The 26,438-nt window shown below is 39.9% G+C and overlaps 1 protein-coding gene across 11 annotated transcripts in view; it reads right to left on the bottom strand.

Annotated features, from left to right (window-relative positions):
- The window catches only part of GPATCH2 (G-patch domain containing 2), a 138,097-nt gene that overhangs the window by 61,972 nt on the left and 49,687 nt on the right, over positions 1–26,438 (bottom strand). For 2 of the 11 annotated variants that reach the window (XR_013231368.1, XR_013231370.1), the window contains one exon: positions 14,402–14,510. The exons of 8 other annotated variants lie outside the window; for them this stretch is intronic. The gene's annotated coding sequence lies outside the window, so the exon portion shown is untranslated. Of the gene's footprint in view, positions 1–12,269; positions 12,286–14,401; positions 14,511–26,438 lie in introns of those variants that run through there. One more of the 11 variants, XR_013231375.1, reaches the window with a different exon arrangement.

The raw sequence follows: 26,438 nt of genomic DNA on the forward strand, positions 1-26,438 counted from the left end.
TACTTTAACACTGGAGGTAAACATTTGGCTCAGCTCCTGAGTTGCATCCTGCATTAATCTCAAAATGAGGTTTTCATGCTATTCCAGTGGGTATCCCTGGAATACAGTAATCCATTTTCTACACTGTGGCTATAAGAAAAGCCGACTGTGCCTATGTCATGCTTTGTTAGAGGTTCATGATCACATTATCTCATGGTGGACCTGACACTTTTATTCAGTTTACAGTATGTTCTGTGTACAGGCAACTTATTTCCTTTGCCAGGGCTGCTGACAACCTTTTCCACACTATATTAATCTTGTTTACTGACTTTATCTTGGTACAAATATCAGAAAACTGAACTTTTTATCTCAGGGAGAAAATAAACAACATGTTGACAGAAGCAGAAGCTATTTTCTGAACTAAAATTGGTTGTTTACCTCCAGCCATACTTATGGAAAAATGTTTTTAAGTCTCCAGGTTGCTCAAAATACATAATCCATAATTTAATAAATGTGGAAATTCCATGGAAATCCAGCCATATACATTGGAAGGGATAATAAAAATATGAACATGGAACCAAATACAATTTGCACGTAAATATAAGCATGTTTTATGTAGTTCTCAATTGCCTAGAGGCCAGATGTCTTCTACATACAAATAGCTTCCACTATCATAAATTGCAGGAGGGAGGTATTGTAACCCACCTTTTAGAACTTTAAGGGATGAAGGTAAGAATATGTCAGGAAGATAGAGGATCTAGGTGAAGTTTTTTTGCTTATATTTATTTCTTAACAGTTCCTTGGGGTAGAAAGTTGATTATCAATATACTAATCATCAATATATGAGAAAATAATTTCCACACAGAACAGTTAGAAATTTTTTTATGGATCTTAGTAAACAACAAGTATCTACTTGATAGTGGTAAAATGGAAGAATTAATCTGATATTTGATTTAAGAACCTCAATATTTTTGCTGACTTCAAAAACAACCCATTATATTAGTTTGATCAACTATTTTTCACCAGTTTGGAAAAATACAAAACAAAATAAAAATGGAAGAAATATCTAAAAATAGCTAATTAGGATTCCTAAAGAGAAGCAAGATTTCTAAAGGAAGAAAGAAAACAGAGGGTCAAATTAAGAAGGCTCCTTCACCCTTCATTTTAAGACTTAGTTCCAGTAAGATAAATATTCTGTGAAACATGGTGTGTGTGCGGGGGGGGGGGGGTTAGGTGGTAAAGTTACAAAAACTATGGTTGGCAGATTCAGGCTAGGAAATTGTGATGTGTTTACAGTGAGCCCACACAAAACTAAAGGAAGAAAATATATCGTCAAATTAGTGTCCAGCATTATGTAGAACACTGTGAGTGGCCTCTACTGGATGATTAAGGGCTACATAAGTCACCTTGTTATCAATCACCAAGCATCTGAAGAAATGCCTTTACAAGAGACTTATTTCATATATATATAAAAAGTTTAAACACATCCACAAATACTCCTGATGTATTTGAAAGTACCTATGTATAACATCTGTAATAACTGAAAAATGAGCAAGATAATAACAGAGGTCAGAAGGGTACAAGTAAATCTGAAAAATATTTTTACTCTAAGGACTGGAAGATTTGTTATTGCAAATTCAAACAAGTTCTCATAGTAGCAAACTGAAATATTAAAAGAAGAAGCGTTGGTCCTTATATGCCGCTTTTCTCTACCCAAAAGAGTCAAAAAGCGGCTTACATTCACTTTCCTTTGTGCTCCCCACAACAGACACCCTGGAAGGTAGGTGACGCTGAGGCCCATTATGCACGGAGTAGAAGGTCTGCATTCGGGGTGGAATGGCGGCAGCTAAAATCACCAATTACGCACACTGCAGGTGGCAACCGGGTGCAGAGTCAACGTATGCCACCGAAAAAGCCGCGTTAGCGAGATGCGGAAGAAAGTGGAGCTTCCCGGGACCATGGCACAACCAGAAGTGGCTCCAGAGTAGCCGCATGCATAATTGGATACTCTGGGTTTTTCCGCCGTTGCATTCTGTCCTGTGTGTAAGCGGTTTGCTTCGCTTCTTCCTCCTCCACATTCTCCATGCCGCCATTTCAGCGGCCGTGCATAATAGGCCTGAGAGAGCCCTGATATTACTGCTCGGTCAGAAAAGATTTATCAGTGCTGTGGCAAGCCCAAGATCACCCAGCTGGCTGCATGTGGGGGAGCACAGAATCAAACCTGGCTCGCCAGATTAGAAGTCTGCATTCCTAACCACTACACCAATCTGGCTCTTAACTGCTATTAAGATAGCAGTTACCAAACTATTTATTTATTAGAAATAAAGCCCATTATAAGTGATACAACAGGTGCTAGTATGGGGGAGGGGTAAAAATAGCAAAGAGATATATATGGAAAGGAAGAGAGTGACCAAAAATAGAGATAGAACAAATTAGAGAAAGAGAATAGAAAAAGAGAAAGGAAGAAATAGAGAATTAAGAAATGAGAGAGGGAAAAGAGGATGATAGCAAGAAACATAGGTAGAGGGATAGATAGATAGATAGATAGATAGATAGATAGATAGAGAGAGAGAGAGAGAGAGAGAGAGAGAGAGAGAGAGAGAGAGAGAGAGAGAGAGAGAGAGAGAGAGAGGAAGAGAGAGGAAGAGAGGGAGAAAAAGACTGAGAATATCACAGAGGAAGACAGAGAAGGAAAGAGATAGAAAGTAAGAGAGGGAGCAAAGTAAACGAAGAGAGGGGAAGAGAAAAAGAGAAAGTGAAAGAAAGAGATGAAGATAGGGTGAGAAAGGGATATAAGGAGAGGAAGAAAGAAAGAGAAAGACAGAGATACAGGAAGAGGTAGAGCAGAAAGAGAGGAGAAAGTATGGAAGGGCTGGTGTGGAGTGTCCCAGGCTGTCTGGGGCTTTCAGAACCCGGCAAGCCTGGGAGAGGTGGTTCTTGGTGGGCTCGGAAGCCCTCCCGTGGCCCCTGCAAGGCTGCAGGAGGTCTTCCTGGCCCAGGTAGAAGTGGAGCCAGCCCTCCTCCTTGCAGTCGCTGGTGGGCCGGGGAGGTTGCTGGAGGGCTTCCCAACCCAGGGAGGAGTGGAGACAGCCTGCCCCATACTGTCGCCAGTGGAGGAGTGGAGCCAGCTCCCCGGCCCCTGCACTCACCAGGCCTCCAGTAACCTCTGGGTGCAGTGACCAGGAGCAAAATGGCGGTGAGTTCGCCAGAGCGCTCCTGGCCGGGGTTGTTTGAGGAAGCCAGTAGTGCGGCCGGGCCTGGAGTTCAGACACCCTCTGCCCACTCTCCGCCCAGGAGGGCTTAGCTCTTTTATTTATAGAGCTAATGGTTACAGATTCAATATATTTATATACTGCCTTCCCCAAAGGATCAGGGCGGTTTACATCAAACAGGAAAAATACAAATAACTCAGTTTATAATAATACAATAATAACATTATGGAACAATAGAACATTGGGGAGTATAATAGGTAAATGTGTACTGATGGCCCAGTGGGGTGGGTGAGTCTGCAGAGATGGTTGTAGGAGGGAGGCTTGGGGGCTCAGGTCGACCTCAACCAAATGCTTTGTGGAGGAGCTCCCTTTTGCAACTGTTCAAATTCCACCAGGGCCTTGATCTCTTCTGGGAGCTCGTTCCACCAGGTGGGGACCAGGAAAGAAAAAGCTCTGGCTCTGGTTCAAGTCAATCAGGCTTGTTTGGGGCCAGGGATCAACAGGAAGTTGGAACTGGTAAAGTGTAAGGCTCTTTGGGGGGTATAGGCAGAGAGGCAATCCCTCATGTATAATGGGCCCAGACCGTGTATCGCCTTAAAGGTGATAACTAAAACCTTAAGCCTGATCTGGAATTTGACTGGAAGCTACTGCAGCTGCTGGAGGATGGGTGAATATGGGACCTCCGAGGTGTTCCTGGCAGCTGCATTCTGGACCAGTTGTAGTTTCTGGATCAAGGATAAGGGCAGGCTAGCATAGAGCAAGTTGCAGTCTAGAGGTGACCGTTGCATGGATCACTGTGGCTAGGTGATCTGGGACCAAGTAGGGCGCTAGTAGTTTGGCTTAGCGAAGGTGGTAAAATGTCAGCTGTGCTACCATCATGATCTGAGCTTCCATAAGGAGGGAGGTATCAAGAATCACCCCCAGATTTCTGGTGGAATAGGCCACTGGTAGCTGTACTCCATCTAGGTTGGGTAGGTGTGCTTCCTCGCTTGGACCTTTCCTGCTCAGACACAGGACCTCCATCTTTGAAGGGCTGAGCTTCAGACAACTCTGCTTGAGCAACCTCATCACTGCTTCCAAGCAGCTGGAATTTCTAGGGGAGAGTCAGGACAGCTATCCATCAGGAGGAAGAGCAGGGTATCATTGGCATGTTCGTGGCAATATTTAAAAAGATATTTAATAAGACTTGAGTGAGAATTGCCCCCTGTGGGACTCTGCAAGCCAGTTGCTGGCAGCTTGATGAGCTCTCTACTAGTGCTACTCTCTGTCGTAATCCCAGAGAAAGGAGATCAGCCACTGATGGGCAGTCCCTCTGATCCTGGCATCGGCGAGACATTGTCGACTGTCGAATGCTGCTGAAAGGTCTACTAATATAAGCAGCACCGACCCACTCTGGTCCAACTGGTGACGGAGGGTGACTAGCACTGTGTCTACCCCATGGCCAGGCTGGAAACCTGGCTGAGATAGGTCTGGGACCAAAGCTTCTTCCAAGTATGCTGCCAGTTGGTCCACGGCAGCCTTTTCAAGCATCTTCCCCAGAAACGCTAAGTGCAAGATGGGGTGGTAGTTGGAAGGCTGTCATGGGTCCAGAGATGGTTTTTATAGTAGTTGGTGAACCACTGCCTCTTTTAGCCCCTCCGGGAATTCTCCTGTAGAAAGGGAGAGGTTAATTATCTCCCACTCTAGTCGTCTTGGTTCTCGTTTCTTCTCATGGAGCTCTTCAGTGTACCAAGGGCCAAGGGGCCTGCTTAAAGTTTTATGTAGACAATTACAACTTAAAATCATCTTCTCCTACTTAATGAACCACTTGCCTGATTCTAGCTATTATTTTCTATTATAAATTACAATGATTGGCATGGCAAATATTGGAAAGATTGCAATTTGTGCCCCAGTGAAAAGAATTAATATGTACTTAAGGGGTGGGAATAGGGCAATAGTTAACAGTGCAATCCTAAACAGATCTGCCCAGAATTCTACTCAGGTCGATTCACTGGGGTTTATCCTCAGGAAGGTGATCTTGTGATACTACTGTAAGTGAAGGATTGAGGCAATCTTCTTTTCCTCAAATTATGCCTATGATTAGTGAACTATATTTCAAGAAAGGTTGGGACAAATTTCAAAAAAGGTGGAACAAATTCTAAAGCTGATTAGTGCCAGGCCAGTGTGCTGTTGACTGAGAATAATCAATGTGCTGCTGTCTGAAAGGTGGCAAACTTTTCTGACTACTCCTGTTCAGTGCTGAGTTCTGAAGCTGCACCTGGCCTACAATGCAGCTGAGTAACTCTTATTGGAGAAGGAGAAGAAACAATACATTAACTGATCTTACATGCTGGATTTCTATCATTTTCTGGAGGTGTCACAGAGCCCTAAATAGCTTGAGTCCAGAACACCCCACGAAGCACACCTACCCTTGTTCAGACTTTGGGAGGGTCCCTGCTCAAGATTTTTGTCCCATACCAAACAAGTGAAAGTAACGGTGCTTTCTCAGTAATCACTTGTCCTTTTCAAAAAGCAAAAATGGGGGGGGCTGTTCTTAGCATTTAGGAATATAACATTTGCTTAATGCTAAATTCTAGGCTTAGTACCCCTGTGCAGATTTACAGTGTTTTGCTTACAGATACTGTATTTGCTGGCATATAAGACTACTTCCCCCCCCTGAAAAACATGCCTCCAAGTGGGGGGGTCTTCCTATACGCTGGGTGCACTTCAGTTGGGATAGAAATAGCTGCCCATAGTGGCCTCCTGATGCTTGCCCACCTCATTCTAAATACCATCCAGTATCGTGCGGTATCCAGTGCGGCCGCGGCAGGTCATCAGCGTGGCTGCGGCGAGCATCAGCAGCGAGATAGGGGTGCCAGCCTTTTCGGTGTGACCGGCTAGTTCTGCTCGGCAGGAAGCAGCAGCATTTCATGCCGCCCCTTGTCTACACAGAGCTTGCACGTGCGCACTTGCGCACTAGTGCCGGTCACAGGGAGATGCAGGGGCGGGCCGGAGGCACTGCGGTTGCGCTGCAGCCGTACAATGGTGACAAACTCTATATTTTGAGTAGTCTTTAAAACAGTGTCCTCTCTAAATGTGACTCTAATCCAGATCACTCTGATTTTCATCAAGTGATCTGAATGGTTAAATTACAAAATCCATACACTCTTGTATTTCACAGAAGTGATAAAACCTTTACATGCATACATTTGTTGGCTAGAATTAAATTACTTAATGTTAACGATATTTTAAAGTATTGCTTATTTACTGTATGGCAAATAAACAATACTTTAAAGTATCATTAAAGAAACTTCATTCTACCCAACAATTGTAGGTTCTCATACAATTTCAAGTAAAGACAATGACTGACGTTGTAGGCTACAATCCTAAAGGTTTCCTGGGAGTAAGCCCCACTGATTAACATGGGACTTACTTCTGAGTAGATGTGTTTAGGACTGCTCGCATAGAAGCTAGGCATCGTAAGAGGTTACAATGAACACTGCAAGTTTTTTAAAACTATGCTACATTTATGAGGAAGTCTGGTATAATGCATTTCTATAAGATGACAAATATTAAACTCATTAATTAATCAGTAAGAAAATTGTAATCAATTTTTAATGCAAACCCTGGCTATTTAGGAGGTGACATGATGAGCATTTACATAGGGGTGTCTGTGTGTGGGGTGTCTAACTGTTTTTAAGGGAAAAGTACAACTTTACCATCACCTACTATTGAATTACATGATGGCATCGAGTCCTAAACACACACACTTGGAATTTTCATATATATATACTAAGATTACAACACATATATTCCACTGCTTTCAATAAAAATTACATCCAAGTAAGCATTACTGCAGCTTTCCTCTCTCATTCGGTATAGGATTAAGCACTTGATTCTACCATTCCCTTAATTGCACCCTATTAAGGAGAATGTTGTCAGAACTAAATGACTAATGATGCCAAAAGGTGACTGTAGTTGTAAGAAATATTATTTTGGTGACACATAGCATGGTACTCTGGGATATTTCTAGCCTTATTTCAGAATTCTACTTTGCTTCAGAATTCAGTCCCATTATCTTGACTGCTCAAAATTGTTCACAGGGTTATCTGGCTGACATATAAGATAACCCTCCATCTCACTAGACACCACTGGGATATGACATGTTGACCCATGGTAAGCCTTGATTATTAGCCTGAAATATATACCACACAAAAAGGAAGCTCTTGCTGAGAAATGGCTTAACAATTCTTTCTATCTTTTGATATTTTTAAAAAAGATGTAATCAATTTGTTAAAAAAATTAAAATAGAAAATTATCTAATATGTTTACATTTGATTTTTTGAATATCAAATATCATATTATATCTATCTCAGTTGAACCTACTTCATAATATGTTTTTTGTGACTAGAGCTCTCACTCTTTTACCACATGAAAATATAGTTATTTAATTTATTCATTCAATTTACTTTGTGGGAAGAGACTATGTGAACCTACTGCTTTTAAATGCTGTAGAAAACTCACATTAAAATACTGTACACAAATCTGGTCAGCAAGCAAACTTATGCTAGTTTTTTATAAAGCAGTCATAATTCATTAAGGTGGACCTGGGCAAACCCACTTCCATGCAAACAGAGAGACTGAATTCCTCAAGCCATTCTGTTACACCAAGAAGTTTATGTTCGGGGAATCCTTAAGATCATAATATTAAGATTTGTTCTTCAATATCGTTTTCTTGTTTTGTTGACCTTAATGGACAATGATAGAAGCTAGTATTAGGTGCCATCCTTGCCTAGCTGGGAACAAGAAGCAAAATACGGAAGCCTCCCAACTAAAACTATCTCAACCAAGAAAAACAAAGACAAAATAGATGTATACTGGTTATGTTTTCATGTGGATGGCTTCCATTTTTTGTTTCTTATTCATGGTGTGCCCAAACTTTACATGCATTGAAGTCAGCAGGGCATGCAACACAAGATAATGATGAAGGTCTGAGAAAGGGTTTTTTTTTTTTTTGCCACTTCTCTTCTTTCGCCATTCCCTAGAATTCCTGAGAACTTGAAAACTTTTGTTTTGGTAAAACCAACAATAGTTACCTTCCAGATTTAATTGCAAATCATTTTCAAATTATAAATGAACTTATAATATTTGATTGGTGAACCATACCGTTGTTACAAGTTTGAAGAGCACATTCTCACTGTCATAAGCTTCTAATTCTTCAAAAACTCTGAAAATTAGACCTGCTAATTCTGAGGCACTTTGACTTTTAAGGAAAACAGAAAAAGAAAATTGTAGTTGGAGATAAAAATCAGTCAGTCCTGTGACTAACATCAAGCTACTCCAAAAGGGTTTAAAATGCATTGAAGGGGGGAGGGGGTAAAAGTAATGTAAAGACTGAACAACAGCATAACAGTAATATCTGACCTTTTTTTCCCACAATACAAGCCCATAAAGATAGACCTCTGCTTGATAACACTGCGCTGGAGACACTTTTTGGGGGGTGATGTTTAAGATTTATGAGCCCATTAGATGTGTTTAGATGTGTTTCATCTCCATTCCCAATAGTTATTTAAATTGAGCTTGCTTCCAAAAACTTTTAGAACTGGAATGTTTGACTTTTCAGGGATATATAACAGTCCACTGCATACTGCACAGTTAATTTTTACATATGCTACATCACGCGGACAGATGCATAATGCAAAAACTTGACTAGCATTGGGAGCTAGATGGATTACACATATTACTCCCATTCTGCAGATACTACATTGGCTGCATATTAGTTTAAATTTAATTTGTATTGGCTATCACATACAAAGTCATTCATGGCCTTGGACCCTCACATCTCTCCCTATGCTTTGCCATGACAGCGTTGGTCAGCTCAGCAGGACTATCTACAGGTGCCAACCTGTAAATGCGCAAAATCAATAACTGCTTGTACCTTTGCCTTTTGTATTATGGCCACACTTTACAGAATGGCCTGCCTCAGGAAGGCTTCCATTCTCCTAGCTTTCTGCAAACTGTTCCAACAGAATAATTCAGGACAGCTTTTCTATACATGCTATAAGGACAAAGTGGTTTACAAAGTTACTGGAATACACAATTATGAACTGTGGTATAATTCTGTAAGTAATATTCTATTGTGTAATTTTTGTTGTTAAATGTATCATGTTAACACTTGTGCTTTGCTTCAGATCTGTTTTTTAGATTTCTGTTTGATTCCAGTTTTCTCCTATACTAATCCTATTTCTTCATTTACTGTTGATTATATTGACTCACTCTGTGTAATCTGGCCTGAGCACTAGTGAGAAAGGTGGAAAATAATGACATAAATGAATTAATATACTGGTATGGGTTGGAGGATGGCGAAATCAGGTAGTCATACATATGCTATAAAAACATTTATTTATAATTTTTATAACACTCAATGGTAAGCAACTCAAATCCTAGAGCAAAGGATTACCTAATATCATAAGTGTTTAATTTCAAATATTTAAAAGGCATCCTTGTGGATTATCTAAAATATTTATTACTAAATAATCCAACCATATAAAGACTAAATAAAACATGTAATCTCATTGTGGAAGAAGAAATTCATAATGATTTTTGAAAACTAGAATTAACTCTTCTAAAATGAGTCAAATATCATTTGTCTCCATTCAGAAGCAAATCAACAAAGCCATAACGAAGCAGTATGGCAGAAAAAACCTCTCCTAGAGAATATAAACACTAGCTTTCTACCTTATATTTTAAGAAACTGACCAGAAAGCAATGCATTTATATGTGATAGTCTCTTGACATTCTTGAGATTTAAGAGTAAATAACAGATAAGAAAGCAATTAATGAGTTTAAAAAACTGGAAAATGTGTTAATCACACTTTGATACTTTACAGGAAAGCAGAAAACATTTCACTCTTATTATTATTCAATTAATTTATTTGCATGATAACATTATGATTCCACTGCAACAAAATTCTTCAGAGATAATCATTAAGTTACCAAAATAAGAAGCCACTACTGCATTCTAAATCTCTTTTTCAGGTAGCTGGGGTAGTGTGTATCTATGTTGCTACTAAAAACTGTAAATCTTGCCAGCTGTTGAAAGTAGCTTGACAGTTCCAAATCACTGTAAACCCTGTGACAAGGCAAGCTTATTTCACACCAGAAATCAGATTCGGATTCCACCTGCCTCTCCTTTTCATTAGATTGTTTATGGGCAGAGTAGCATGACAGAATACCCAGCAAACATGTTGTTGTGCCAAATGCTAGAACTGCACTGGTGACAGACATCTGATGTGACACGAACATTCAAAAGATGTATAGGAGGTGGGGTGGAGATATGTTTTATTCAGAGCTTTTCAGTTTGCGAAGGGGGGGAGAAGAGCTGGGATGCCACACTTCAAAGCATAGTGACCCTGTCTTTAGTATTTTTCTTCTGATTATTTCTACAGAGCCATCAATGTGTTTAACATTTTCAATAATAAAGCAATCAGAGACAGGTTCATCTCCCAAGAAATTAAAAATCTAAATTATGACAGTGGGGAGATGAAAGCAAATATAGTTACATGTAGTTTGGCTTTGTTCTGGTTGATGAGGGTATTTATGAGGCTAAATCCAAAAGCTTTACAGGAAAGAAGGGGTATGAAGAGGAATTTGGGAAAGGTGTATTTTCCTGCTGGGACTCGAGGAAGATTTACATAATATAAAGAAGTGAAATTATACACCATAAACCTTTAATGAACAATATAATATGACTAGGATTAAATAGAAAGCAATGTGTATAACAAATCGTCTAAGGCAATAGTAGGGATCAAAGAATCTCTTCTGGATGTGGGAGGGGATAGAAAGCTGGTGCATGGCTGTTTTTAAGTAACTCTGAAGCGTTCATATTTCTTCACATTTACATACAGCCTTTCAACAAAGTGTTCTCAGAATAGCATGTATAGTCAAATTAAGTAACTAAAATATCCTAAAGCTTAACTTTACAATTTCACTACAAATTATCTTTTGATCTTTACAATGCTTAAGACATTCCTTGAATATTACAGTCCTGGTGCCTTACCAGAAACACTATTATACACAATTTCACCTGCCAGTTTTTCATCAAATTATATGTTCTAAACAGGGAGACAGGATCATCTCTTGCTGCTGACTATCAAAATGGTGATGAGAGCAATTTTTATAACTACAGTGCTGGCAGTATCCATGTCGGCTACAATTGCCATATAGTCAATTTGGTACAGTGGTCAGATCATTAAACTTGGGAGACCATTCCACCATGAAGCTTGCTATGTGATCCTGGGATACTTTCTCAGACTAGCCTATCTCAAAGGTCTTTAGTAAGGATAACATGGTGGAGAACCATGTCCATTGATCAGAGCATCCTGGAGAAAGGACAATTACATTAGATAGAGAGACAGACCTACAAGCATGTGAAGCTAAGGGTTGATGTCCACATCTTTAATTTACTGGATTTATATCAAGGTACTACTGTGGACAATCCCTACAATAACCAAGTGAACATCCAGTTACTCCATGGATGTTTATATATGTTGGCAATCAATCCACTCTAGCCATTTAATAGGTTTCAATCAAAATTATACAATGTGAGTTAATTAACATGTAAAACATACAGCCTCTTTAATATATTTCACATATATTATATGTTTTATTTGAAAAGATTATGTAATGCATTATATTTTAAAAATAAATAAATATAAATTAGAGGAACAATGACGACTGTGACCACTCTATTAATGCCACAGATTTCTGTCAAGTTACAATTATTGGAAATATTGTGATTATAACTGAACAAAAGCCTTAAAGTTGACTGACAAAATATTTTTGTTCCCAACAGTTTTGTCATACAAGGTAAAATTACTGTGATTTTGAGCTGTAACCTTCATACTGGGTTATTTTAAACTGGAATATTCATTGATTTTAAACCTAATGATATTTTACATGTTGAAAGTAGTGTATGTAGGTATAGCTATTAATACCTTCTGTCTCTGACCGCAACACTGAAGCAGATTGGTCACTAGATGCATTGAAAAGGGCAACTGCTACATTGTTCCCTTGGCACACCAGAATGGCAGGTCAAACTTTTGTTCCTCTTGTCCTACAAACAATTTTCAAGCCAACGCTCAATAAATAAATTTGGTCTCAGCACTCACAATCAGGGCTGCACAATCCCCTCAGTAGCAGACCTATGATAAATGGACTTATTTTCCCAAATCAAACACTTGAATTTAAATTCAGATGAGTTAATGCAAAGGTCAACATTGTAATCAGTTCTTTTGATCTTTATAGAATTTCTGGAGTAATACATAATAAATCTGAAACAAGGCAATTTGCAGCTCTGTATGTGTGGCTGGTAATAAAAATCTTAACGATTAGAGCCTTTATGTACTTAGGGAACGTTTTATAGTAATAGCTATAGTGAGAACCTCAATGCATGGGCAACAATGGAGACAGATAACACAGGCAGACATGATTGCTTGATTGTTTGTGGTTTATACGTTATGTGTTCATATATATACTATAAAACAAATTAAATCACACATTTCTTGATGAATTTAACTCTACTGTGTTCCTTATTTGTTTGTGGGACTGTATCCTTAGTTACTTATTTATGTTATCCATGAGTTTGAGAATGCCTGCTGTAATGTCTGATTTTGATAAAAAAAACCAATTTGTTTCAAAGAATGATTAAACAAAACTTAATAAAAATAATTAATTATTAAAGTACTTGTTTAAACATATATTTCAGCATTATTTTTTCCATGTTCCAGCAACCTTCATTTTAGCAATTATATTAACATGAATCCTCGATTAATAGACTGTGACCAGTGATCACCCTGCTGCTGGTTCTGCTCACTTGCATTTCAGAGGAGGACATGCAGAAAAACTTCTTTGTAGCTGGTGTCCCATATCAACATGAAGGCTGTTTTGACTAGCAGAAGAGAAACTACACTAAATAAAGAAATTGGAACTGGTAGGTAATTATTTTACTTACATTAATTGTAGTCTGCCTACCTTACTGAAAACACAAGCTGGATGACACAGTGTCAGTTAATTCAATCAATAACATAAAAACAACATGGTCAGTGGAAGTGATCCTCATTTGCAAAGCAAGTTCCTGGTAATAATTTTCTTGTACATTAAAAAAAACCCTGGGTTCTAAGTAAACCATACCTGAGAACCAAGAGTTCACCACTATGTTCATCCCATGTAGTGAAATGTCTTGGAAATACGCTTCTAATTTAACCCCAAAAGATTACAATGTTTGGCTGAATAATCTAAGAGTTTAGAGGGCTATGCATACATTTTCATCCTCCAGTGAAAATGGCTGTTATCTTTGCCAGGAATATCAAGACATGTTAAAACAGAAACTTCTCTAATGTGAATACTCAAAGATATATCTCTTTTATATCAAAACACTTAGTAAAAGCTTTTGCCTGGATCAGTCAGGTAAAAAAGTGACCTCCATGATTCTTGACATACCATATGGTTCTCAAATTAATTAAAAAATATTTGACTCAAATAGAAATAGTTTGGGAATCAACTGGAACACAGAAAATGCAGGTATATATTCTGCCTCTTATCAATCATGTACAAAAGTGAGCTATGGTCACAACAAAGCTTAAAACTTTCCATGCAATGCTTGAATGTCTAAAACCTTAATCTCATGTCACATTAGTGCATTATTCTCTGGGTCAGGCAGAAACTACCAGTGAGTCCTTTTGCTCAAGCAAGCTATATTAAGAGTTTCTTTCCTCCTCTTTATCATTTCATAAAGTTTGCTTTTAAAGTGCTATTGCTCTCCCTTACAATGTTTCATTGTTGCTGAGCTACAGATGTATGAAAATTATACAGCATAAATATCTGAAAATTTCCTTTACTACTACATTTACACTTTCATTTTTACCCTTTGTCCAAGGAGTTCAAAGCAGTGTTGATAGCAAGGATGTGAAGGCTTGGAAAAACAACAGAAAAAAAAATAGGCATATCCCCAGATTTATCCAGGTGAAAAGTTGGAAATTTTTGGAGTGTACCAAGAAAACTTGTGTATTATTTTCTCTTTTAGGATGAGTGAAATATTTTTAAAGATAAGATAGGCTGGCTGTAGGCATTACACAGCTCTTAAATCCAAGATGCATTTCTGCACCCAGAGGATACCTAATCTTCATGAGGGGAGCATGCAGGGCTCTCATTGCTTTGCAATTGTTGCATACCTTCTGTTGTCCTTTTGACATGACTTGTGGTTGACCTTTTCATCTTTCCCTCAAACCACTGTGACACGTATACTCACAGATTTGGTAAAAAGTAGCTTATTGTCCTACCCTGCAGGAGGGAAAAAAAAAGATCAGATGGAGGTGGGACAGAAACTGCACCAAAGGCTCAGAGGAAAACTGAAAGTTTCAATGAAAAATAGTGAAAATTCAGCCACATGCTCAAATAGCATAGGGTGCATCAGCTTGCAAGTTTTCTCTCAAGTACTGGGTATATTTGTAGCTTGTACAAAATGAACGCATTTATAACTTTTAAATTCCATTAATATGTCAAATGTTGGAATTTTATCTACTAAGTAAGTTATAATTTATGTATTTATTAAAACAGTAAAATCAGCTTCCCTTTTATAGGACATACTGCCCCCCCCCCCATTTTTATCCCCCCAAAGAAATCCTCAAGAAAATTGTTTTTTCTCCCTTTGGCGTAACATTTCCAGAAATTTTACCCCTCTAATAGGTATTTATTCCCCACCCCCCATCTATTCTCAGAACAATCCTGTGAGTCAGGGTAGCTTGTGAGATAGTAATAGCTCATATTCACCCAATGAGTGTGACTGAATACAACTTCAGTCATACTAGGCTGAGATTACTATCTTGGCATCTGACAGATGTCTAACAAAACAACTGTATATGACTGTTGCAAACATTTAGGGACCCAGGTAGAATTATTTAAGATAATTAATGCTGAACTGAAATGGGCTTGTTTGTGTGTATGCTGTAAACATTTTAGCTCTCCAAAATAAACCTCCTCCTGTGAGAAATGGTACGAAATAGTTAGTGGATGATACCACATGCAACTTTGGCCCAGAACCATGTATGATACACTGATTTAATATTACTTTAGTTTCACCTTGATCTATGGATTACTCGGCATGTACAATCATGTTGTACATGATCCACAAGTATGTGTGTCTCTGACCCATATGGGCATCTCTCTGCCCACTTAGATCTTGGGTACTATGGAAATGCAAAGGAGGGCATGCTTTCCTGTCCACTTCTTGGTGACATGAACTTATGTATTAGAATCTAAGCTCCTACAGAAGCTATCCTAAGCAGGGCTACTTAGAAATAAGTCCCATTTTATTCAGTAAGGCATATTCTCACACAAGTGCCCTTGGGATTAAGGCCTATGCATGTTTATCTCACATTATACTAACTGCATAAAATACTCCTTTGTGAGAGCAGCTGGAGAGGGATCATAGTGTAAAACACTGTAATCCATACCAGAGCCAAAAACTTGCATGGGTAATACTTGAAAAAGGATGGGTTATTAGAGTGAAAAAAATGCTGAAAACAACTGTTCTATGTGAAGGTTGCCACTGCCCTATCTTATACACAACATGTACTGCCCTGTGCTGCATTTTATTAGATTTCTCATGCAAAAGAATGAACAAATCCAATTTAAAAAGTGAAAGTAACCCTTTTCCAGCTTTTTCCTTGTTGAATACCCTCATTAATACAACTTCTATCCATATGAATTGTACTCAAATATGTCAATTTAGAGAACATGTGGCAGTGAAGGGGGAAGGGGCACTGTCCACATCCAAGAGGATTTCAGCTGGACAATAATGAAAAGTCCATATGTTCCAATGCCACCATAAATTACGTTGGAATGTACGGTCAAGCCACAAAGGGACTCCAAAAATAGGTTGGAAACAGCTCTTTGACTGAAAACAAATTGCTTAAATTCCAATATGAGAAACCAGTGTTTTTGACATATTTTCATGCAACCACTGCTGTTTGACGCAAAGTCTACAGAGATTAAATACAATATGTCACAGTTTTAAATTTGGAGGTTATAATTCCATCTAGACACTAAAATGCAGAAAAATCTGCATGGGTCTGGTGCCTCTAGGCACAAAGATTTATTATGAAATAAAGGAAAAATGAATGATGATATGTCAGCTGGCCAGGACCCCAGCTATGAATCTGCATTTGGAAGAATAGAAATCTCCAGTGATTCCCCTTTTAATCATCCTACACATTAAAATTTGTTTGTAAACCAATTATTGGAAATCAGGCCAAGTGTTTAAAAGTCACAGTGAATGTATTAAGGCGGCAGCAACTAAAAGGAAAATTACTTTATTGGATGGCATACTGCTAAAGAACATGCCAACTTCTAAGCTTCAAATATATTATCTTAAAAGATGACCTCTTTTAAAAACAGATTAACCTCTCACCAGACTGCCTATAAAATTATCAATACAGACTAAGATGACCACCTTTTAAAGCAGACTATCATTTAAAAACAGAATACCAGCAACAACTTGATGAAGCTTTTGCCTGTTGGTACCACTGAAGAGAGATCTGCAATTTAATTGCATTTCCTTTACATTCAGCAAACACATTTTTTTCTGTGATAAACTATAACTGCACCCCAAAGTGAAAGAGGAAAGTAACTAATCTGGGATTCACTGATTAATATGGTATGTTAATTAATCCAACAGTATCACTGAGTGGTCTGAAATTCATATGAATTTAATATCAACGGATGACATGTTAAACTACACAGTGGTCAGTATTTATGAAAAGTGCATATTGCAGGCTTTTGAAAAGCACTTGTTCATGCTGGATTGATGCAAAATTAGAAAGTGACAGGCACAGTGCAAACTCAACAGAAATTTTTCCAGCAGAAGACAGGTATAGCACTTTAATGCACCAGAGATACCACAATTCTGCACAAAGTTTTGCTGATTAAATCCCAACAAAGTGAAACAATTACAGCAGTCTTAGTGTTCCTGTAGCCATAATCGCTACAAGAACCTTGCTAGAGACCAAATAAATTTAAAGTGTCATTTGAAATGTCTGCTTTGATAATCTAAAACACAATCTGATAAGAATGATTTCTAGTAAAGCTTTTAAAATTATCATAAGAATATGTGAGATTTAATTTGGAATATAAAACACATCTAATATAAAAGACATTAAGTCCTTATCTTGAACATTTCATTGCAGATAACTTCATATTTGGCTGGGAGTAAAATACAGCAGAAGTGGGGAAATATTTAGTTATTTTAATTACCAGTGCTGTATCAAACAACACAAAGCCATATTGTCCCACAGCATGAAGTGATCAGATATCTGCCCAAAATGATGGACAGCTCTGGCCCATTGAACAGGCAAAAAAAAAAATCCCATTTACTCTCTGCCAGATGGGACCTACTGGACGCTTCAGCGCAAACAACTCATCCTTCTTCAGACCTTCTTGTCCAGCTCTTGAGCTAGCTCCAGCTGATAATGATGGATATCAAGGCTACAGTAAAGTGGGTGACAAAAGCAGGCTTGTTATAGCTGCCAGTCTTTCAGTCTTGTCATTATTACACATTGAAGATTTATTTGAGTTTATTGTTGTGCACTGGGTCTAGCCATTTGCAATTCATCACCTAGTACAGAAGGTTCAAGATAGTGGCTATGGCTATAATTGCCACCTCCACCTGCTTCTCGAAATTATGAGGTCAGCAGCTAGGGCAGCCCACTGTTCACACAGCTCCACACATCAGGGGAGGTGTTTGCTGTAAACTGTCAGGGCTGCTATTTCCTACATAAAAGTTGGTGCCAACCTTTTGGAAACCTAGTGTAGTTTTAGTTTGATAGAATAAATCTACACATCGTCTTGAAAGCCTGATGATTTACTAAAAGTTATGAAACTATAATGAAAGTTTAATGTTCTTCTTATTTCACCTGAAGAGAAATACAGCTAAGCAGTTAAAACACACATACACACACACAAACATTCTATTAGTTAGAAGACTTGCTTTGACTTAGAAAAAGTGTTTCCCTGTATTCAATTCTCCTTCTGAAGGAGAAAATGAAAAAACAAATAAACTAGTAGGCAAGTTCTGCTCAAATAATTATTTAATGAATTATTCTAAACTTTTCTGAAAGATGCTAGAACTTTATCATTCATTTATTTGGGGGGAAAAGTTGGTCACCTCTCCAGGGAACTTGCCTGAGGTGATTTACAAATTAAAACATAATAAACACATAAGTTATTAAGTTATTAAAATGCAACATTAAAAACACAGTCAGAGCATAAAGCAACATAAAATATGGCATTTAAAACTGATCTTAAATATTTCTTAAGTTATCAACAGACTATTAAATATGTTTTAAAAATGATTGTCTTAAGTAAAAGTCTGAATAAACAAGCATTTGGGCCTAATGCCTAACAGATAGTGTAAATGCTAAACAAGCTTCAAAGGGAAAAGCAGTCCACAGGCAAGGTCCCCCCCCCCACTGAAATAGGACTGTCTCTGGTTGCCACATCCTTCACTTCTGAAGGCAAGGACCCACGGGGCAGGGTTCAACAGGACAATTTTAACTGGACTGTATGGGAAGATACTAGTCCCAAGCAAGGTAACTTTAACAGCATTACAGGCCCTTGGACCAAAAAATGCAGTGAGGCCCTATCTACACAACCATTCACAGGAATATTATTATAATAAATATAATAAATAAATAAAATAAATAAATTATAGATAAAATTATATTTATGGTACCACCCACAAAATCAATGTTTAGACATTAAAAACATGCTGCACAGTAAAGATTAATCAAAACTGCTTGTCCATCCACATTACCACGGAGCCCCTATGCTTGTGGGGCCCCTGGGCAACTGCCTGCCATGCCCATGCGTTAAGACAGACCTGATCCCAAGTCATTTAGGGCATTAAAGATAAGAATAAGATTAGGGTTCACATGGCCAGATCATGAAATCCAATCCTTTCCCTCTAGTATGGGCTTTCTCAACCAGGGTTTAATGAGAACCTGGGATTTCTTGACAGACTTGGAAATGTTTCCTGAATGGGTGGGATTTCATTAATTTATATATATAATTGTTAAATGTTATTCAGAAAATATGGCCATGTATAGTAATATTGACCCACCCCCCTGATGGGCCTTAGGGAGGCGGAAAAATGAGGGGCCCCTGGTGGGCAGGTACACAGCTATACTTCCCAACTATATTCTGCATGATCTAGAGTTCTAGAGTCTCTTGAAGTCTTAATAATGTTTCAGGGGTTACTCAAAAGTAAAATTTTCAGAAAGGCTGCTCTAGAAAGGTGCTGGTTGTAGGCAAGAAAGGCCACTCCATGAATGTTCAAGGATACCTTCTTTATATTTAGTATTTCAATAATTTGATAGCCAAGCCTGAAAATCAGACATTCAGAAGCAGGTTTCTTGGTTAAATTAAGCCTAGTTGTAGATTACTTTTAAAAATGTATTCACATGGTCCAAACTTGCTGTATTTATTAATCAAGTCAGAGTATTATCTTTAAATCAAGTGGTTTTTATTTTTCTACCAGAATGTTATCACTGTTCTGTTATGTGAAAGTTCAGTACACTACACATTCCAAATTATTAACAAAGCCCACAACGTGCAAATTTGAACATTAATCTTTACCATGCTGAGCATTTGTAAGCCATCAATATACCCGAAGTACAGAGAGCAGGAAGATAAAAGACTGATGGCCTGATGCAATCATTGGATAAATAAAACCATGATTTGTGGCTAACAGACCCAAAAACAGTCAGAATACACTTACCATCACCCCCACACAGCCAAAAAGGGGGGAGGGGAAAGACTTGTGAAACTGGTAGTAATTTGTGTGTGCCTGTTTCAAGCCACCATTTATAGGGAGCATACAAACATCCAACCCAGAGGGGTTAATCAGGCAAGGTGAAGAAAAAAAGACAGAGCTTGCACTAAGGATTTACATAGCTTCAAAATTAACAGTGCGAGAGCTCACAGTAAGTAATCAGTAGCCATATTGGATAAGTTTCACTTAAGTAATTTAAGTGGGTGTAAGAGAATGACAAAATACATTCTTAGAAATAGGTTTTAAAAAGTTTTAGCACAGGAGATCACGACATTTGCAACTAGTCCACATTGTAAAGAGAGGAGCTGTGCAAGGATTGCAAATAAAACCGAAGTTAGCAAAATCTTGAGAGAAGCCTTTAGTTTTATCAGCAAATATGTTCCTACAAATTCACTACAAAATTTTGTGTACATAAATAATGAAGCTCTGCTTTAAACTTAAGAAATTGTTCAATAATGCAAGCACAGCTTAAAGCACAAGATCTGCAAAGTTCTTGTGAGTGATCAGATTTCTCATTCAAGATAACTTATTAAAGAATATGGAAGTACATCTGTATTGGAAGGGCAGGCTAGAAAAATAAATATTATTATCTCATGGATCCGTTCTGCCGATAGTAGCACTTTGATTGGTTTTACAACATTTGTATGCCATCCAAAAATCTGAAAGCTAATAGTTTTTTTTAAATTAAAATGCAAATTAATTCAACTTATCAGTTCAATAAATTCCACTCACCAAGAATAAAAACATCCCAATTGATAAATCCAACATTGTCTCAGCATCATTAAACAATCATTACATCATAAAAGCAGGTCATAAACCATCAAATATGTCTGTAGGATACAAGAGCAACTAAACTATATGGTTTGGCACCAACATATCTGAAAGATCACCACATTCCTTATGAACCAGCCCCAACGCTAGGCTTACTTCTGGAGATTCTGCTTTGGGTGCCTGTCTTCTGAGATGAGGTGGGTGGCAATCCAGGAGCGGGCCTTCTTGGTCATGGCACCAAAACTGTAGAATTCTCTCTGCAATCAGATTCATCTGTTCCTTTCTGTTGCTATCTTAGTTTTGTTTTCAGTCCTGGCCCCTACTTGGTGGAATGAGCTCCCAGAGGAGATCCGGGCCCTGTTGGAGCTGACACAGTTGTGCAGGGCCTGCAAGATGGAGCTTTTCCACCAAGTTGGGACCAGTGACCTCATACCATCTACGAGCTATCCCTGACAAATACATCCCCAAAAGAGACATGGAGCCAAAGAACTATGAGTAGTGACCAACAAACTGATGCTGCTGTTTCTAAATGCTGCTAGTTTTCTATTGTTTAATGTTTTATTACCTTGATTTTAACTATTTGTTAATTATATAATTTATAATGTACACCACCCTGAGCCAGTTTCAGGAGGGTGGTATAGAAATTCAATTAATAATAATAATAACTTCCAAAATTGAGCTATACCTTTGTCTACCTACTATGTCTTTAGTTAATTTAAATTACCCAACAATGTATGCCAATTAAGGTATTATTATTATTATTGAATGTATTGGACTTTTTATTTTTAGCACAGTTGGCTTTGAAATCACCCATGATCACAGTGTCCCATCTTTTCGAGAATGTTGTAATCTGGTTTAGGATATCTATGAACTGCCCTGAGTCAGAGAGGAGGGTGGTATACAAATGCAACAATAAACTAAGAAACAAACATAACTCATCCAAGTCCTCTGTCTGGCCTTGTGGTCCATAGCAGACCCCCCAATAATACCATTAACTCCTACTCATTTTATTTTTACCTAAAGACTCTCAAGATGAACTTCCATTCTCAGATACATGCATTTCCTGACAAGTTTACACATTTTTAATATATACTGCTATTCTTTCCCCGTTCTTTATTTGTCTGTACCTTTTAAATAAGTTGTACCCTTCAATCCTAATATTCCAGTCATTAATGATACCCCACCAAGTTTCTGTAATCCCTATTGGGCCATATTGGGCCATAGCTCCCTTCCTCTATTCAGCCTTCTAGTTCTTCCTGTTTTCTGGCATTTTTTGTTTTTGTAATATCTTTAATCCGCTCCTGCGGAGCGGATTAAATAAAAGAGTAGGCTGTTGGGGAGGAGTTAGGGCAGGACCTGTCCGGGATAAAAACTCTGAGGAGCTGCGCGGCTCCTGATTCGCTCCTCAGAGTGGCAATCCAGGGTCAAGTGGCCAAATGGGAGGCGCACTATTGGCCACTTGGCCCGTCTCGAGGACAGCCCTCCGCTAACTCTCCAGTCCTCCCGAGCCGCCATCCTAGCCGGATGGCTGCCAGGGAGGATGCTCGCCCCACGCCGTTGGACTCAGGAAACATTTCTTTCCCTCTGCCCAGCGACTGCCCTTCCCCGCCAATGGACCACTTCCCCCTTGCGGCCCTCTCACCAACCATCACCGCCGTCACCAGCCACCTTCCTGGCCTCTCCTCTACCTTCGCCGCCCACGCCGCCCCCAGTCACCATGCTCTCCGCTTCCTCCCTTCCCGGACTGTACCCGGCCTTCGGCGCCGCCGCCTCGCTCATCCACCGTGCTCACCACCCTTTCCTCCACCTTCGCAGCCGCCGATGCCCCCAGACACCGCAATCGCCACTTACACGCATCCTGCCCTCTACACGGCCTTCGCTGCTGCCGCTGTGCCCTGCCAACACACCGGAAGATGGCCGCCGACACAAGGAGGCCGCTGCCGACCCGCTCCGCAACAAGCTGCGCCCGAAACCTCGCCGGCCACCTTCAAAATGGCGGTGCACGCACGGACACCACCTTGCCACCGCTCCGCCGTGCCAAGCCCTCGCGCCAGACTACATCGCTGCGCCAGTCACACCTCGCCTCCTTTGCCCCGCCGGTGCTCTGACCAACACATCCAGCGTAAATGCTACCCCACTAGACTGCCCCAGCCCCGCGCCGCCACTTGCAAGATCCATGCCCTTCTTCTGCACCATCCACGCCCACCAAGAAGCCTTTGGGAGTCGGGGGGGCAGCCACAACCCATCTAGCGCCCATTTTATTCTACTATAAAATGGGCTTTTAATCTAGTATCTTTAACCGCTCCTGCGGTTAAATAAAAGGGTAAGGCCACCTGGGGAGGAGTTAGGGCGGGACCTGTCCAGGATAAAAACTCAGAGGGCCCAATCAGGAGCCACAAAGCGGCTCCTGATTGGGCCCTCCCAGTGTCCATCCAGGGCCAAGCAGCCAATGGGGAGACACGAGAAGCGCCTTCCTATTGGCCACTCACCAGGACAGACCAAAATTCCATTCACCCAGCCCAGTCTGGCTGCCAGTCTGCTCCTGACCACCGCAGGGAGAGGAGGTCAGCAGGGCTGCTGAGGGGGATGAGGACAGAGGCTTGGACAGGCTCCGCATGTCCTTTTCGCCCCAAGGCTGTCCTAACTATCGTGTCCAACTGCAAATTGCCTCAGAACGCTGATAGAGCTGGCCGGAGGCTGCAGAGTGCACCCCCTCCCCCCCTTCAGGCATGCTGTGAAGGAACCTCTGACAGGCCCTGACTGAGGGGAGGGAGGCCTTTCCAAGAGCAACACAGGGGAGCCTCAGGGCCTTCCTTTTGAGGGGGGGGGGACTTTCCCCTTCTGCCAAACAGTTGGCTGACAGGGAGGGCATAGAAAACCCCCTTCTCATTTAAAATACTGCTCTGGCCAGGGGTTAGACACAGCCAAGCCATGTGTCTTTCTTCTTTGCAACTCTCTGCAGGTTTGAGGAAACCGCACAGCGTTATTCTGTAGAAGGAACTGGCTCTTTTGTCTCCTGTTTCATCTGTACAACAACCCTGTGCAGTAGGCCTCAACATTCAACCCCATGCCCTTACAGACTGGACAACTCCTCCCCTTCCTCTTCCCACTGCCAAGCTCTAGCGCCCGTTGTATTCTTGGAGACAACGGGCTTTGCCCCTAGTATTTATAATATTGTTCTTTGGGGTCTGTGCCTCGAAGAAGACTGAGGTGGAATAAAATACATGTTAAATGGGTGTGAATTCTCCTTGAATACTGTTTTGCTACAAGAAGATAAGATAGCCACTCTCTGTATTGCATTTGTCTGGCAAATTCCTGTGGTTCCTGTGTTAACATTTTGTTACCCTTCTCTGGATATTTATTACTGCATTATATGTTGTGTACATTTTTCGTGACTTGTTAGAGCCATGCTGATGATTTTTATTTGTCTATGTATGAATTGCATTGTTCATTAATATATTCTTGTTGAAAATACATTATAAGTTCTATGTTATTTAGTTAGGTAACTGGGTAACAGGGGCCTTTCATTTTCAGTTTGCTTAGTTCATGGTCTGTGTTACCACAGTAGTTTGTTGGATAAATGTTGAGGCAGAAATTAAAGAGGTATAGCTTTTCCAGACCTCTGCTAAATACACAGTCAATTCATTTACTTCTGTTGTATCCATAACTATACAGTGAAACAAATTCCTTCTAGTTGAATTTAAAAAAAAAAACTTTCTCCACCTCATAATTTACGTAATCCTGAGCTGATTTTCACCAAACTATATAAAATACACACACACCCATAAGCCATGCGGTGAAACAAACACAAATATTAAAAGCCAGTGCACAAAGTAATATTAACAGTTTTAACAAAGAGCCAAACAAAGCTTTCTAGTATTGTTTAAACCTCTTTTCAACAACTAGTTAGGGACATATTGTTTTCACTTATAAGAATTCCTTCCAATGCATGTGTGTGAATATGTAATAGAATAGAATAGAAATAATTTGTGCAAGTTGGAGGACAATTGTATTTATTTAATAGTACCTCAGAATCAAGCTCCAAATAAATTCAGTGGTGTTCACCTTATGTTAAAAACTGAAGCCTGTTTCTTAATGGAAATAATTCCATGTTTTATTGACTGAAACTGGGAGTCCCTAGTGCTTAAAACCAAAAGAACGGAAGCCATAAAAATTGGAAAATCTGTAAGAAGTATTTGAGGATCTCATTTTACTCTTCTTCTTTTTTTTTTTGTTCTTGCAGGCAGCACTCTGATTTCTTCCCTCCCTAATCCCACCCATCATTTTTGTTCCTTCTGAACCTTCAGCTTCCCCTGGTACCCTTCCTTCCTTCTCCATAGTATTGTCTCCTTTTCCCTTCTCTCCTACTCACCTACAATTTTCTGCTTCTCCTCTAGCCTTTGCATCCCATCCTCTCTTTACATTGCTTGCTTCCTTCATGCCTTAAAAAAAAAAAACTTTTTCAGTTCCCTCACGAAGGTAAATTTAGATCTCACAACTGGCATTCTTAAGGACATTGTTTCTATGATAGGGAGGGGTTATTTTTTTTTAATCACATTTTCTGGCATTTCCTCAAGGTTTGATGACCTCTCCTTTTTGGACCAGGCAGCATTGTGTGGATTCCTCTCGCCCTGAATGCTCTGGGGCCAAGTTAACAATCTGATATATCAATTCAATCTGTTGTTATATGATTAATCATAATAAAACTAGCTTCAAAACCCATTCCTAATGGGCCTTGAAAGGTTCCCCTCCCCTGGCCTCTGGCCAGGCAGCTTAAAGTGGCTTTGGGCTGCAGCTCACAGCCGGATCAAGTGGGGCGGGCGGGGGCTGGCCACTTCGTTAGCAGGCCCGGGACACACCTCCTTAGCAGGCAGTCAGCAGGCCAGGGGGGCGTTGTAGCAGGCCCTGCTTAGCAGGTTGGGAGGCTCTCGTCACCAGGCCCTGCTTAGCAGGCCAAGAGGCCCACGTTAGCAGGCCCTCCACGACAACCCTTTGCCCAGGGCCCTCTCCCCTTACTTTCTGCTGGCTCCAGGCACTGAGGTGTGTCTGAGAGCAAAGAGGCTAGAGTTCAGGGACAGAGGGAGGAAGCTGCAGGGACAGGGCCCTATTCCAGCTTGGACAGCCGGACATGTTCCACCCCCCAGGCTGTTTCACAAATATATAGAGGAACCATGGATAAGGATGGTAATACAGCTACTAATGGATGAGCTGGTAAAGAAGCTTATAAAAATATATTGGTGATATACTTTGCATCCAAAACACACATGGACCAGTAAACTGTCAAAACATTCAACTGTTCCAATCAGGAATAAATTCTGACACACAACCATTGCCTTCCGGAAGGAGAAGCCCTAGCACTTCCTAGGCAATTGGGTGTAACATGACATGAACTACTGTTATTGGCTGTAGTCACATGCTGAATGTTTGCTTGAAAAAACTTTCTGGCAAGATGAATAATAAGGGGGAGATGGAGGAGCTGAACTGGGATTGTTCGCCACAAACTTCTCAACTTGCCTATTCTCAAATACATTGTAAAGGTGAAGGAGATTCTTATATAGTGCCATATTCTGTAGTATGCCACTTGTTGACTCATCATGCAAGCTATTACCCAC

Source organism: Paroedura picta, chromosome 1 (genome assembly GCF_049243985.1).
Source record: "Paroedura picta isolate Pp20150507F chromosome 1, Ppicta_v3.0, whole genome shotgun sequence".
Lineage (NCBI taxonomy): Eukaryota > Metazoa > Chordata > Lepidosauria > Squamata > Gekkonidae > Paroedura > Paroedura picta.